The 17,228-nt window shown below is 47.3% G+C and overlaps 1 pseudogene; it reads left to right on the top strand.

Annotated features, from left to right (window-relative positions):
• LOC123138910 (uncharacterized) overlaps positions 1–13,545 on the top strand; it is a 47,307-nt pseudogene extending 33,762 nt beyond the window's left edge.
• Positions 13,546–17,228: the final 3,683 nt, after the last annotated feature.

The following is a 17,228-nucleotide window of genomic DNA, read 5'->3' as shown; positions in this document are numbered from 1 at the left end:
TTTACTGGTTCGTCTGCCGTCGCCGGAGAATAACAACATGTGTGGGTGAGTAGAGGGATGGCTAGGCCAGCGATGGGAGTACGGTCGGGCCGTGAGGCCTGTGCGGCAGCATAGCCGGCCGCGGGAGGAGGGAGCAGGCAGTCCCGTCGGCGCTTATTTGAGCGGCTGGAGCATGAAGAGCAGAGATTGAAGCAGCACGACAGCCGTTGGATGGATATCCAGCAGTCACTGCTCTCGTGTGTTGACTAAGTTGACAGGGAGTTGCGTGTGCGTCAACCTTTTTTTTACGAAAGCATACGTGTCAACCTGTAGTAGGCGCACAAGTCAGCCTCAAATCTGTGGAAAACAGCATACATCCCATCTGCCATTATTTCTAATAATGTACAACCCATTTGCTAATTCTTAAGAATATTTTTGGAGCCCATCTTCTTTTTGTTAGCATTACACACCATATTGTGGCCGCGGTTAAAAAGTATACGAAATTTTGCATATTTCGGTGCCGTCAACTGTTTTTAATCTAGAAATATCGATTCACATTCAAACTATTTTGAAAAATAATTTATATAAATATAAAATCAAAATAATTGTCCACGCATCAATGGAATTTAATATCTTGAAATGAAAAAAATGAAACTAATTCCCGGTTTGATGTATTTCAAAAATGTACAGGCTATTTCTGGGCAAATCGAATGAAACTCTCCTCATCTTGAAACATTTGCAGCCCAGTAGGGCCGATAAAGCAAGTAGGCCTTGTTTGGGTATTTCTTTAAAAAAACTGGGCTAGAGATTTTCAGCAAGAAAAAAACAAAACTGGGCTCATGATGTGGTAAACATAAATAAAACCCTGTCTAGACGGGCCACAGCCCCCGCATAGCCCCGTTGTTGCCCTGATCCATCGCTAAAACTAGTATAACTAACAACTGCTTGTCCCTCATTGTCTCAAAACAAAAACTGCTTGTTCCTCAAAAAAAAACTACGCGACTTGCTGGGTCCCTGGTGTGAGCCGCTCGTAGTGTAATTCTCTAATTTATTGACTACGTTGATGATGGCGTGAGCCCCAGATGTCCAACCATTAGGAGGAACCATATTTTTGGGCTTGTACTATAGAGGCACTTGCTTGTGTACTGCCATGATGCTGGTGGGTCCCTACTCTCATCCTCTCCACATACAGTCATCTCCTTGTTCCTCTCGGTTGTTGACGGCGTTGACAATGCAAGAGGGCGGTGCACCGCGCACGGCGAGTGAACCAAGGCCGCAAGGCGGAGGACGACGGTGAGGCCTCGGACGGAACGAACAGGAGCCGTTGAAGATGCACCAGTCCAGTCGCAGGCGGAGGGGAGTACGAGGGTTGACTGGTGGGGGTGGTGGGGGCTAGTCACTTGGCTTCTGTAATGCACAGTGAGCTCAAGCAGCCGGCGTGAGTGATGTTATTTCCCTTGGTTGTGATTTGTTACAATATTTCACTCTCAATTAAACGAATGGCAAGCCATTTGCCTTGTTTCAAATAAAATATGACAGTCACAGCCGAGTTGAAAAGGGCAGGAACATCTAACTCCAGCTTACAAATTGTACAAAAGCACGAGGGTTGATTGTTCATCAGGTTTACAAAAAATTCCAGATTGAAAAGGGCAATAACATCTAACTCCAGCACTATTTTCGGCAGTCACAGTCAAATGGATCGGTCAGGTCCATAGAATGAACATCCTGGATTGTAAAATTTACTGGATTATGACCACAATATGTTGTAAATAGAAGCCCGACATGTTCAGAAGCTCTTTTGCCCACCTGAAACTCCTTTTTTTGCTCTTCAACATACCCATCCGTCAAAACCATGCTGCTGATAAACTTAAGCCTGATGGACAATAGTAACCTCGCATTCAGCAGGAAGAATGTGACAAATCTTGTGTTTGCACGGTTGACTACATATTGTTCTAGCGTTATTGTCTTCAATCGAATCTCATGAGAAGTGAGAAAATCCCGATGCTTACGAATCCACCGATTGGTTATAACTTTCTTACTCCGTCCTGTTGCCTAAATAGACATGAAAATTGAAAACAGTTAAGGTCTAAAAGAAGAGTGTTGAAAGAGCAACAGCTGAACGGTTAATTCTAGTACACTATATGCAGGCTTCCATTGTGCGTGAAATTATCACCTATATATACAACTTCTCCAGACATGGAAAGCATTCAGCAAGCCAATAATCTTGTTCAGATCAAAACTATTCATTTGGATATATAAGATCTTGACAGAATCTAGCACCAGTGATAGGCCATCCATGGTGAAACTCTTCATTGAGCATAGAACATAATATTAGTACAAAATGTGTACTCCAAGATGATATATAAATTATGCACAGAAATTTAAAATGTAGCATATGGTTACAAGTTTAGATGATAATATGAAGTATCTGAAGAACTGTGGAGCCAAACACCATATTGAAATGACCACAGAGATCATGTATTACACCCAAGGTCTCCAGTTTAGGCGCAGAGAGGACGGTTATTTGCAACGGTGAATAACTAGAATCAAGGATCAACCTTTGAAGTGAAGGGCCATCTTGGATGATGAGCTGCCTTCCGTCAAAAGAAATTCCAATTCTTACAAGGTTAGGTGACTTTATTTGGAGACAACCGATTCTAACTGTGAAAACAAGCACCAAGCATTCCAGTGCAGGGCAACTGGAGTGGATGATGCTGTGCAATGAGGCCTCCGATATACGAACCCGCACAAGTGAAAGTTTCTTGAGAAATGGGAGTGGAAGGTTTAGTACCAGATTGTCTGGAAGGTAGCACAGCGCAAAGGTGGCCATTTGGAGAGAGGAGGAAAACCGCGAGATGGATATCAGTGCTGAGGGCACAAGTTCATGGTGTTCTGTATGTGGTATGTGATTTCCAAGGGAATAGTAGAACTCAAGCAGCCGTAGTTCTGTGAATTCAGGGATTTCAGCCAGGCGTCCACCGTGCAGGGCATTGTATGCTTGCTCAGGTAGAATGACGGGATGCAGAGGCTTTGAACGGAGCACTGGTGGGAGGACATGATGGCTCTGGTGATTTCAAAATCATTGAAGAGAGATAGCCGATGACAGTCGAGATTAAGGGGCATGGCGCGCCATAGAGGGCGCCACCGAATTGAGAGGACTTGGGTGCGGCAACAATCCTTGGTGGGGAGAAGCGAGATGATCTCCCCAAGGACGGCATCCGGGAGATCGCTGATGCGGTCCACACGAGATTGTACGGGTTCCTGGGATCCGGTAGGGGCAGGGTCACCACTTCTCCCCGCGTTGCCGGGTGCGGGATCTACAATAGGCGTCGCCGCTGGCGGGAGCCTCATCTTCTTGGCGCTGGGGTCAGCCGACTCCATTTTCCTCGAGGGCGTCGCGTCGCGCTCCCGGATTTGAGAAGAGTAACGAATGACGAGCCTAGTTGTAGTGCGAGCGAAGAAGAAGGGGAGCTGGGGGTTTTCTGGAGGAGTGAGGAAGAAGGGGAGCTGGGGTTTTCTGTAGGAATGAGCTGACGTGAGGTGGGTGGGAATGAGGAGGAAGAAGAGCACCCAGGGTTTTTTTTGTGGGGGAGGGGGGCAGTGTGCTGGGTGTGGGTAGCGCCTTTTGAATTGATTTTACTATTTACTAGTGTGGATTGGCTGTTTTGTCTTGGGCCCAGAGAAACAATTACTACTAGTATAGTGGAGACACTCTACAGCTAGCCAGAAAAAACAATTACTACTAGTACAGTGGAGACACTCTACCGCTTCTGGCTCCTCCTAGGTCATTGAAACGTCTCCCTCTACTGAATGTCATTATACTTTTGTTCACCGACATGCGGGCCATGCAGCGCGCGGGCCCAAATGCCATCCACCAAATTAGCAGGCAGTATGCAGGCGGAGAGTCACCCCAGTCGTAGCGAGGCAGTAACGAGCCGTCGTATCACAAAACCCCACCTCCCCGCAGTCTAAGTTTGACAGACAAAGCAACCATCATTTCACTCCTCGCTGAATCGCCTTCTCCCTCACTGTCTTCAAGAAAGGCAACACTCGCATCTGGCACTGTTCTTCTCACCCAACGAAGGGAAGGTAAGCGGATTTGTGATGTTGGTATATTTTCGTTCAGAGAAAAAAAAGAACTCTTGCAAAGCAGTAACTGATCCTCACTCTCTTTTTTGTTTCATTGTCATTGCGATTGTGTTTTCCTTTCAGTGGTCTCCTAGTATTCGTCAGTTTCATGATGGACCAAGGAGAACCAGGCAAAGATCTGCCGATATTGGAGCAGACGCGGGAGGCTGATCCCCACGAGATAGCTAGCTCCAAGAAGATGGAGGCAACCACCGAGCCGACCCCAGATACGCTCACGGCCACTACTGATATGGTCAACGCCCTGTTTGAGGTTACAGCCACCGTGGCACTGCAGGAGTAGTTTTCCCCCTTCGAGGATGTGTCCCCCCCCCTGCTGAGCTGCCTAAGGTGATTTCCTTCTTTGCCGATCTCGATTGTGGTTTTTCATCTAAGAATGTGGTGATTTTTTTAGAAAAGGAAGTATGTGGTGATTAATAATGCAAAATTTTATTAGCTTCAATGCCATGCTATACATAGTGGTTTAAATAACTTGGGGTTCTTATATTGAAAATTAATTTAGAATTTGTTTCTGATTCAATTAGAGCCCTGATGCAGACAAGGATTGTATGGTTGTGCATGTCACTCGCTAAGAGGCGGACGACCTGAATATACGCACTGGGAAAACAGAGTTCTTAGGCTGTTGGATCCTGGAAGCCGTTTGCGGTTATACCAATGAAGAGTTGTATTCCAGACTCACTGTTGTCAGGCATGTTCTCCAGGGTGTACGGAAGCACAAGAAGTTGAAAGCTACTCCTTCGTTTGTGAGGCATACTGTTCTTGTCAAGCTTATGCAGGAAGATGACGTGGCATGCCTCCACAAACAAGTTTATCAGTGGCAAGGCCGCAAGGTTGTCTTCATGAAGGCTCACAGGATTGAGCTGCTGCGGGACGTCCTCGATGATGTTCATGGCAAGGTCCGTCTTGTGTCCAGCCCAAATTAGATCGAGGCATGAAATAGTTGCCCTAGCTAGTGTTTAATAGTAGTTTGGATTGTGTCTAATTATCCGAACCTTGCCTGTTATCGACCCATCTGGGGCTAGTGCTCTGTTTGAATCCGTCTATGGGAACTACTGCTACTTCTGTGTGCCCGTGAATCATGTGAGAACCACCGTAATTGTTGCCAAAACAGATGCGTCCTCACTAGTTTTTTCATGAATATGGCATGGTAAGACATAAGTTGTCACGGTTTATCATACGAGCAGTGTGTGTTTTGATGAAATAGAGCACTCGTTCATGAACCGTGCTCCGACGTATACACAAGTACTTGTAAACACTGTTGGTGCTACCCCACTTGTAAGTAGTTGTGCAAAACACGGCACATTGGCTCAGCTCGCTTCAACACTAGGCTATCGACCAGCTAACAATCAACAATCTGCTGTCTGACATATTAGCAACTACTATGTATCTTGTTAAAGTGGTTCATGCGGTTAATTGAGGCCACAATGTAATAAATTCCAAACGTTCACACGCTAGTCCAGCGCTCATGTGGAACACTCACAATTAAACTCGTCTTCATAAAAATCTTGAAAAGCATAAGTTAAGCAATTTTATACATCTCAATGATTCATAGAACATAACAAACATATACTAGTTCACAACAAAAGACAAAGTTGTGAGAAGGTTTACAAATCAGGAAAAAACAAGCAGGGCTTCTCTGAGCAAAGGGCCTCCCAGCAGGCTTAAATTTCCTGGAGTTCACTCTGGTTTTTTCTTGTTGCCACCATCCAGGGTTAGGTTCTCTCATTCCAGAATAACCAATTATAATTGTGGTCTCAGCTGGAATGCTGAACTAAACCATGCAGTGTACTGACCACCTGAAATGCTTGTGCATTCCACTAAATTTAAGCACCGCTATTTGTAGAAATAAGCAGACCACAGTGCCTCTTGTCCGCGCACCTATCCAAAAAACCGTCGTGCAACTGTGCCAGCTAGTCCTCGGTCCATGGATGAGCTGGTAGAAAGTGCATTCCGGACTAGGAGGCAGTTGTTTTGGCTCGTCCCTGCACTGCAATCAGGAAGTAAAACATACAAATCAGGTTCTTTTAGATTGCGTTGGTCATTCTACCTTAGTTACTACCAATGTAGGGATACCTTGAAGACGGGAGGTTAGACGACGGAAACGAGGGATAGCCAACTCATTTTGCGCAGTTGTACTAAAACTAAGGAGTGTGCTTTTGATTGCGCGGATAGAAACTAAACGGAGACAGACATCCTGAAACAATATGGAGACAGACATCCCTATTTGCGCAAATACGAAATACGGTTATTTAAACAGTGACACATACTACTACTTTCCCCCGTTTCCTCTTAGAACGAAGTCCTAGATTTATGCTACAGCTTTCCCACTTTCTTCCCTGTTTGAACGAACGCTTTGAGTTCACTGTACGAACTAGCTTTACTTCTAATAATAGTAGAAGTCTAGGTGGCTTTGTAATAGCGGACGGGAGTAGAAAAGGATCCGCACGAAGGGAGAAGAGCTGGGGCAGTAGAGCAAGGCAGGTTTCAAAGGAATATATACCTGAGGGTCATCGGCATGTGGCAAAGACGGCGTCGGGAGGCCGCATCTTGGCCACAATACCGCAGGGAGGAAGAAGGGGTCGGAGGCCCTCCCGAGCCGGCGCTCTCTCGGAGAGAACGGCACGACCGCCGATCGGGACGCGCAGGCAGCCTTTGGTCTCCTCCCTCGCCGCTGCCGACAGCGTGAACGATGCACCTACACCCCCTGCCCCTGTCGAGGTTGTCTGGCCAGATTTGTGACCAGCCGTGAGCTAAGAGAGAGAGTGTGGCCACCTATGTCTTGCTTAGATCTGGAGGGCATGAGAGAGTGAACGAGAGGAACCCTAGTAAAGCAAGTGCTAAGGCTCCTGCTTTTATATATGGTGGAGTGATTTTGTTGTACCGGCTTAAAAAAATGCGCTCCTACGTGTACCCGCGAGTGGGTGTGAGAGAACTAGTGCGTGCATGCACCTCTTCTCTTCGTGAGAGTACAATGTATACTATGCCCAATGGATGTTCGCCGCAAGAGTAATAGTATAAGTGTGTGACGTGTGAGATAAAATAAAATGTGTGCGCCGTCTTTTGTTTTTTAGAAGTTCTGAGGGTAGGGTGTGAAGAGCACATATGTGTGTGACGTCTACCTGCAGATAGACGATGGGTGCGACGTGCGAGTCTGCGAGAGGACTCGGGAGAGTCGTGACTCGTGAGGGTGCGTGTGCATGAGAGAGAGGGGGGCACATATCAATGCAATGCATGTGTCCGTAAATCATTATCCGACAAACGTTCGCCACAAGCCTTTTCCTGACGAACGCCGTAAGAACCGTTAGATCGGCATCCGACAGTGTCAGTTTTGCCATGTCATTTAACATAACAGCCACTCCTCCTACACACATATCTTCCACGTGAGTATTAGCAACTGCCGTATGCTCCCTCCATTCCGAAATGCAGTGCATATAGCTTTATTGAAAATTAGAACCTCGCAAACTTTTACTGAGTTTTCGTGTTCAAAATTGCACATGTAGAATACCCTGTATATATAATTTCATTCATCTTCGATAGGTAACTATAAAGATGGGTGAGGAGTCTACAAAGAAAGACCATCGTATCACCCGCAGCAATTTCAACCATCCTTTAGTGTCGTGGAATATCATAGGAACTCTATATGATATGATTTTTATAGGATTTTTTTCCTTTAGAGCCAATTGGTTCATAGGAATAGATTCATATACTCTACATTTCAAAGGAAATAAACATGATATCATTTCTATAGATTTAGAGCCACTTGGTTCATATGAATGGATTCCTATACTCCCTTAATTTCAAAGGAAAATAAACATTAGCGTATATTCAATAGAAAAGTTCCTATGATATGAACCAAATTACATCTCTTTACTAATCCCTCCTCATAGGAATTGAGATACATGTCATCTCTAGATTCAATAGAAAAGTTCCTATGATGTGAACCAAATGACATCTCTTTTCCAATCCCTACTCATAGGAATTGAGATGCTCCATGTCATCTCTTTCCCTACAACTTCCACGTATGCATCTTCTATTCCTAAATAGATAGTACAACCCACTAGTTGCTTTTTTCCAAAACATGCAACTATGGCAAAAGAACTATATAGTATGCCAATAACTTTGAAAGATGGTCGTTGGATGAAGCTAACCCGACAGTGCAGATATGGGCAAATCTGAGCACTACTGGTCGTTGGATATCATCAACATTCCACCAGATCTGCCACATGTACAATTTAGAAGACTCCATGGTTGAACTTAAGCATAATGCACAAACCTCAAAACCCAAGCACGTCTCCTTTGTTCTAGAATCTTCTGTATCATAATTGATTTTTTTTTCTAAATGAATTGCCATTATTTGTTTTTTAGTTTATGATTTACAATGCACAACCCAATGAATCTTAACATTTTTATAAAACTAATTGATTTTGAATGAGATGAACTATAAGAACTAAAGGAACATCTACATCATCCATATAAGACTCAGAGCTTTACATGCTATAGTGTGTATTTGTTCATAATTTGGTTTCAAAATCTCATGCATTCAATACATGTGTACCTTACTAGTTTTGAGTAGAGTAGCAAATTTCACGCGGCCCCGGGTATATCAAAATGCAGGGCCCATGCATCATTGCCTTTCGGTCGAACCTACGTCCACAATTTTTTGTATGTGTTATATCTCCACTAGTCCCCGAACCCGAAATGCTGCCTCGTTCCCGTAAAACCAAGCGGCCCACATATATTTAAGGCGTCGACTCGATCGCTCGAACCCGTTTACTACGATGTGGCCCCGCAAGCTGAAGTACTCCTACAAACCCTACCGCCCCATTCATCATCGATTTTCTTCAAGAGGACGAGGGAGAAGCCGATTTGTAGTGGAGGCGCTTTCAAAAAAAAGGATCTGTAGTGGAGACCCCTACCCTAGGGTGCACTAGATAGCTGCCGCATGCATCATTGTTTTCTCTTTTCTTTATGCTCTTGCGCGCTAGAGTGAAATGATGGTTGCTTCGTCCGTCCAGCTTAATGTGGGAAAGGCGGGGCTTTGTGATTTGACCCCTCATCGCTCATTTTCTACTACTGCGGCGCTACGACCGGGGTGCCTCCAATTCCAACCGCTACTCCGAACTGTAATATGGTGCATCGCACGTGGAACAAGACGATGGATGAGCCACATGTCTACCAAAGGGGTCCTGTTAAGTGTGTCGCCATTTCGTGTGCGGACTGACCCTACTTGAGTTGCTACGCCAACACGACAGGAGCAGCCTACCACTTGGTTTTGCTCCTTGGTGAATCCCGACTATATTGATTTAAAAAGATACGTGCTGAAGTACCCTCTCCGTCTTAGTTTTTTATTTGTAGGCGTCTCGGTTTATAGGGCCTACACGTAGTTCTAGGCATCCATTTGACTAACTAAATATGAGTTACTATGTCACAAAAAGTATATCATTGGATTCTTATTGGTTGATATGTGAAGAAACAAGAAATGAGGTAGAAGTTAATGCACCGCGCCTTAGTATTGTGGGATTATTTGGTTTTCGTAAGATGACGTGCGTTTGGTTGTGTCAGGACCCCGACTCAATGCCACATCGATCTAGCATGTAACACCTCATATCACTTTGCGGCCTCACGCACGGTATCCCCGCGGGTGTCGCCTTACCTTTTCCCGGGACCGTTTGCGCCTTTTGGCACACGTATATGATGGTGTCGCTAGCATCCATATGATAAAGAGCCCGGGCTGACATGGCTAGTCGTAAACCCAAAGTGGCACTAACTCACAGGGACAGGCATCCATGACCCAGCATCGAACGTGTCGGTCATCAGCGAGTGAATCCAGGCTGTAGCACTGGGCTAACAGGACTCCGGTGAACCGGGCTGTAGCGGGCTAACAGGACTCCGGTATTCATCGCGTGACATTTCCCCGAAGGGACAGACACAGGATCGAAGAAGGACACATGCCGGCCAGCCTAAGTGTTCCGGAGCAGTAGCAAGCTACCAGGGCTCAGTGGAAGCACTAGGAGACATTTCCCGGTAAGAGAGGCTACTAAGAATAAACAACTAGATAGTCAGATCCCACACATAGCAATACACGTTACACATACGCATAACATGCAAGTATGTGCTTTACAACATGGCATCACAACATAACTCAACAATCATATAGATAAAGGCTCAGAAGAGCCATCATAGCATTATTAAAAACAGGGGTCACATGACCCAACATTCAGAGCAATCAAGCAACAAACGGAAGCATTACATGTCTGAGTACATACATCTATAAATGAAAAAGGCTGAAAGCCTGACTATCTACAACGTCCGATCAAGATCGTAGCTGAGGTACAAGCTACTCATCGAAGTCCATGAGAACACTAGTAAGACCGAAGTCTCTGCTGCAAAAGCATAAACGAAGCAATATGAGTACAAAGGTACTCAGCAAGACTTACATCAGATCCTATCATACATGCATTGGTATCAAGAGGGTAATGTGGGGTTTAGTTGCAGCAGGCCAGCTTTGACTCTGTGGCTATCCTGTTCTACGACTACCAGAAACTCTTGAGGTGAGACAACGTACACGAGTCCACTAATCACCACACAATACACCACTATGGATTCATCCCCGTCTCCCTACGAGAAGGCCATCCATAGCACTCACACTTGTCTTGAGCATTTTAGAGTATCCACTTCAAGTTGTCTATGTACCATGTAAGCATCCAAGAAGTCCATAACCGCGGACCCGGCTATTCAAATAGATCATGATAACCCTGCAGGGGTGTACTTCTTCACACACGCTCTCGCCACTTACCGCCATGTACACGTCATGTATCTCGGCAACCCTCAAGCGGAAGCCTGGCGAGGGTGTCGGCCACGACCTGACTAACCACACAAGACTCTAGTCCAGGTTTATCGCCTATTCGGGTTCCATCCGCAAGGAGATCCGGCCGGGGTGTCGCTCATGGCCCAAACGATGTGAGCAGGGGTTCCCAAGCCCACCATCCGGGTGCCACTTGGTACACTGTGCCACCTGTGCCTAGTCTGTCCCAAGCCCACCCTGCCGGGTGCCACTTGGTAGAAAAATAGCGCTACCTACAAACACCAGAAACTAGTTGCGACCCCTGGACAGAGACCAAGTTCGTTAATAAGTCGAGAGAGTCAATTAAGGATCCCAATGTGTGGTAGTATCGAGTCATTGGACAACATACATAGAACTCAGTGCTTAAGGACGGTTCCAGTGAGACAACCCACCATGTACTCCTACATGGCCTCTCACCGCTACCTTTACCAAATCGTCTTCACACACTTCACTCTCAGCATCAGAACATATCATAACACTCCAATTCATTCCCAATGAATCAGACCTGACACCACTCTAAGCAATAGCAGGCATAGCATGGTAGGAACACAACATGGCTCAATCAACTCCTACACATGCTAGTGGGTTTCAACTATTTACTGTGGCAATGACAGGTCATGAAGAGGAATGGGTTCAACTACCGCAGCACAAAGTAGCAGATGAATCGCTGTTGTCCTAATGCAATAACTGAGAGCAAGAGCGAGAGAGTAGGGTTTTATCGAAATGAACAAGGGGGTTTGCTTGCCTGGTAAATCAACAAGGAAGATACTGCTTCACAGACAGGTACTCTGGAACGGACTCCGGAGCAGGACCTATCGAGAAGGAACGGTGCCAACAATCAAAACACAAGCATATGCAACACAATGATGGATGAACATGGCATGAAGATGTGATGCTGATTGTGCTAATGCAACTAGTACTCATTTGGTTTGAAGTCCATTTGAACCAAAGCTCAAATGCAATTCTAAATTAAGTCTCTTATATATGCCATAATGTGTTTTCTCATATTCAGCATGTATAAATTGGTTTGTCATGCTTGAAACTAGTACAGATGGATAGATTGCATTTTTCTGATAATTTTTCATATATAAATTATTTTATTCTGAGCTACGGTTGAATTGATATGAATTTTTGAAGTTTAAATCAATTTCTGGAATTTCCTGAATGAGGTAATAGCACCTTAGGTACCCTAACTTGCACAGAATGTGATAATTCAGTCTTAAACTTCCAAAACTTGACTCCACCATACCCCAACTTGCAACTCATGTGATGATTTAGTCCCAGGCCAATCACAGCTCGACAATTGGCAGGACCGGTCAGCGCACGCACTTTCGCAAAAACGTCCCTGCCTTTTTCCCTATTCAACCCGCATTCTCTCCACCTGAATTAAACCTGCCGGAACGAATCCTCCACTTCACCCGTAGAGGGTGTCGGTGCTCGCCTCGGCGCGCGGCCTCGTCTGCCTCCGCGGCTGCGCCACCGGTTTCTACTACATCGCCAACCGGCTCACCTTCCGCCGCGTGCGCCTCCCCTACCAGAACCGCGACCACCGGCTCGACGCCGACCCGGCCGTCGTCATCGCCTTCGAGGACGATGACGTGGGCGCCGCCGGCGCCGTCGGCTTCCGCCACTACCACGTCGTCGTCACCTGCCAGGTCCACGACGGCGTCTGGGCCGTCGAGTCCTTCTCCACCCGCACCTGGGACTGGCGCGTCGGGGACGACATCTGCGCGCCCGAGACGGTCGTCGCCCAGTCCGGGGTCGGCGCGCGCGGCCGCGCCTTCTTCCGCACCACCATCGGCCACATCCTCTGCTACACCCCGGAGACGGGCTGCGTCGACCTCATCCCCGCGCCCCAGGAGGTCGAGGGCCGCAAGGACTGGGAGATCGGCGAGATGGAGGCAACTTCTGCGTCGCCTGCGTCGACTAGCCCGCCAAGGAGGTGGCCGTGCTCTACACGGTGCCAGGCGACAGCGCCGACCAGGTCACCGAGGCCTGGGCGGGCCAGTTCCACGCCAACAAGATGGGCTACCCCGGGCCACGGCAGGATGACCCTGCTCCGCTCCAGGGCGCCGCCGAGGTGGTCATGTGGGATCCTTTCGAGCAGCTCGTGCTCGCCGTCGACTTCGATGGCAGGGTCACCCGCTCCATCGGCCCCCTCTCCGGCGGGATGTACTACTCGGATTTCATCCCCTACGTCAACTCATACGCCGACATCTACAGGTACTGCTCAGATTAAACTCGATCCAGCCTCCTCTACTCTGTTTTGCCGCTTGCATTATTATTATTGGATCTTTTTGATCGATTTAATTCAGAGACTTTGATGTTTCTGAATCTGATGTGAAAGGATGTCCACATCTGCAGAACTGTGCTGACTAGTAGTAGATCGATGCATATTGAATATATATACGTGTTGACTGTCCCTGTATTGACTTTTGCACGACTAATCTTTCAAGTGTGGATATATATTGTCAGTCTCGAGTCTGCACTTCTGTAAGTTTCTGATGTGAAACACCTATGCACGACTTAACTGTTTACTGATACAATTTCCTGAAAGTTGAGCTTTTCTTGACTAATCAAGAACTCCCCTCTTTATGTGAGTAGATGAATTGTCAGTCTCTGCACTTCTGTATGTTTTTGATGTGAAACACTTATAAATTCTTTGGTAGACAAGCATGGAAATATGGATTAACTTTACTGAAATTTCAGCTTTTCTTAACTAATCAAGAACTCCCCTCTGTATGTGAAACACCTATGCATGACTAATTCTGCACAGCAACATGTCAGCTCTGTTCAATTCTGATTTCTGAATGTTTCTGATGTGAAAGCTTATCAAAAGCAGTAGGATTGTTTGCTGGTGATATCTGCATGACTAAATGCTGGTCGGTGGTGATATCTGCATTTGTACTGTTTGGTGGTGTTGACTGTTTCTGTAGTTATCTGAATTGCATGTTTATTTGGATCCAATAGACCTTTTCACGACTAACTTAAGTTTGGGTTTATATTATTGCCACAACCTTCCTGGAAGGTTGGAGTGGAGAGAGTGTAGGTTGAATAGGAAAAAAGGCAGGGACGTTTTTGCAAAAGTGCGTGCGCTGACCGGTCCAGCCACCTGGCTGCCAATTGTCGAGCTGTGATTGGCCTGGGACTAAATCATCACATGAGGTGCAAGTTGGGGTATGGTGGAGTCAAGTTTTGCAAGTTTGGGACTGAATAATCACATTCTGTGCAAGTTAGGGTACCTGGGGTGCTATTACCTCTTCCTGAATTAATTTAAATCCAGAAATCATATTATTGCGCCAGCATGACGTCAGCACGACGTCAGCAGTCAACTGCGGCTGACTGGGGTCAAACCTGACGTGTGGGGTCCACACGTCAGTGACAGAGTGGTTTAACCGAGGTTAGATTAATCCTAATTAAACGTTAGTGGCGCTGGGGCCCACTGTCAGTGTCAGGGGGGTTAGTTAACGGTGATTAGCACTAAGCTAATCACCTGCCGACGGGGCCCACTCGTCAGGCCGACGAGGTCGTCGGCGGCGACCTCTGGACGCGGCGGCGTCCGTGAAACAGGCCACGGGGGCGGCGTTGGAGAGCACCGGGGCGTAGCCCAGGCTCTCGCGCATCTGGTGGGGCAGGTGGGAGGAGCGGGGGAGGCCGGAGCTCGCCGGAGCAAAGCTCGCGGCGGCGGCCGGAGCTCGGCGGCTTGCGGCCGCGGTGTTGTGGTGCACGGCAGTGGAAGCGGAGGGCTCCTACGGCCTCCTGGCGTCACCAGGAGCACGGTGACGCGCACGGGAGTGGCTGGCTTGGGCTCATGCCACCATGGCGCCATGGCCGGCGGCGAGGAACTTGCAGGCGCGGGGGCTCACAGCGAGACCAGCGAGCGCGAGGGCGACTTCGGGGATGCCCGGTAGCTCCCGAATCGACGGCGAGGATCCACGGCGGCCAGAGGCGAAGTTGGCGATGGCGACGGCTCCACGGGGTGCTCCGTCTTGCGTGGCTTGACGAGGAGGTAGAGGGGGTCGCGGCGGATCTGGGGAGCGTGTCGGGGAGGCGAGGGGGAGGTGGTGGCTACGGTGATGCTCGTCGGCGGCGGCGGTGATTCTCGGGTGAGAGAGAGAGAGAGCAGGGGGAGAGAAGGAGGGCGAGGGAGAGTGCGAGAGGGGTCGGGGTGGCGTGGCGATGCGCGGGATCGTCCAGAGCGACGAGGGGGGCGCCAGGCAGGCAGGGAGGCTGGTGGCGTGGCGCGGTGGCGCGCGCACGCGCCGGGCACGCTCCGCTCCCTCTGTCGAGGACGAAGACGACAGAGGAGGAGGCGGGCTGGGCCGCCTGCTAGCTGGGCCGGCTTGCTGCTGCTGGGCCAGGGGCGCCAGGTAGAAGCCCAGGTAAGGTTTTTAATGTTTTATTTCTTTTTCTAAATTTTCTGACATTTGTTCTGATTTAGTAATAATACTAAATCAATTTAATTACCTTATGCCAATTTTTGCAGGAGCTAGCTATATTATTCCAGAGCTCCTTTATAAATGGCATAATTTTTGGACATATATTAATATATATAACTAATATATTTCCAATGCAAATATTTATCGGATTAATCCAAATGGCCAAAATAAATGTCCATGAGCTCCTAAAAATATTTGTTTGATTTTTATCTCTGTCCAATATTTTCAGAGAGCAACATGAGCATTTTCTTGGACCCTTTTGGAGAAATTTTTATTTGGGTCATTTCAAAAATGATTTTGAGGGTTCCACCAATCCTCATTTCAAATTTAAATGAAATTTAAACATGATGCACAAATGACTAGCTAGTCTAGGTCATACCAGGCTAGGGATGTGACAACTCGCCCCCACTTGAAAGAATCTTGTCCCGAGATTCAGGGGTCGACGGAAAGAAAGCGGGATACTCCAGTCGAAGACGATCTTCTCGCTCACAAGTAGCTTCTCTCTCGGAATGATGAGACCACTGAACTTTGAGAAACTTGATGTTCTGACGTCGGGTAACATGCTCGGCTTGATCAAGAATGCGAACCGGGTACTCTCGGTATGTGAGGTTATCTTGGAGATCAAGCATTTCGTGGTCCACTCCGCGGATAGGATCCGAGAAGCAACGCCTGAGTTGAGAGACGTGGAAGACATCATGAACTCGAGAAAGATGTGGGGGTAGTTCCAACTGGTAGGCAACCTCTCCTCGTTTAGCGAGAATACGAAAAGGACCAATGTAACGAGGAGCCAACTTGCCCTTGATACCGAAACGATGGGTACCCTTCAAAGGAGTAACCCGAAGGTAAGCTTGGTCGCCAATTTCATAAGTCATATCCTTATGATGACGATCGTACTGGCTTTTCTGACGAGACTGGGCTGTTTTCAAATTCCCACGAATGATGCGAACTTGCTCTTCTGCCTCCTGGATCATGTCCGGTCCAAAGAATTGTCTTTCACCGGTTTTTGACCAGTTCAAAGGTGTTCGACATCTTCGTCCATAGAGAACTTCAAAAGGAGCTTTCTTGAGGCTGGATTGATAGCTATTGTTATAAGCAAACTCGGCAAAAGGAAGACATTTCTCCCAATCCATACCGAATGAGATAACTCAAGCTCTAAGCATGTCTTCGAGAATTTGATTGACCCGTTCCACCTGACCACTCGACTGAGGGTGGAAAGCGGTACTGAAGGAAAGATGGGTTCCCATGGCAGTTTGGAAACTCTCCCAGAAATGAGAGGTGAAAAGACTGCCACGGTCTGAATTGATCTCTAGTGGAACACCATGGAGTGATACTATTCGAGAAATGTATAAGTCAGCAAGCTGACTAGCAGTGATACTCTCTCGAACAGGAAGGAAGTGAGCCACTTTGGAAAGACGATCAACGACTACGAAGATAGCGTTATTCCCTTTCTTGGTCCTGGGAAAGCCGGTGATGAAGTCCATACCAACTTTATCCCATTTCCACTCAGGAATATCTAAAGGCTGAAGGGTGCCAGCAGGTCTTTGATGTTCTGCCTTAACGCGACGACAAACGTCACATTTAGCAATGAACTCAGCGATTTCCCTCTTCATCCTAGTCCACCAGAACCTCTGGCGTAGATCCTGATACATCTTAGTGCTACCGGGATGAATCGTGAGAGGAGATTCATGCGCCTCCTTAAGAATTAATTGTCGAAGATGTTGCTTCTTCGGGACCACCAGGCGGTTCCCAAAGAAAACAACACCTCGAGCATCAACAAAGAAACTACCAGCAACTCCCTTCTTAATGTTTCTCTTAATGCG

Source organism: Triticum aestivum, chromosome 6B (genome assembly GCF_018294505.1).
Source record: "Triticum aestivum cultivar Chinese Spring chromosome 6B, IWGSC CS RefSeq v2.1, whole genome shotgun sequence".
Taxonomy (NCBI): Eukaryota; Viridiplantae; Streptophyta; class Magnoliopsida; order Poales; family Poaceae; genus Triticum; species Triticum aestivum.
Note: the sequence above shows the minus strand (reverse complement) of the source record. Positions and strands in the feature narration are given on the sequence as shown.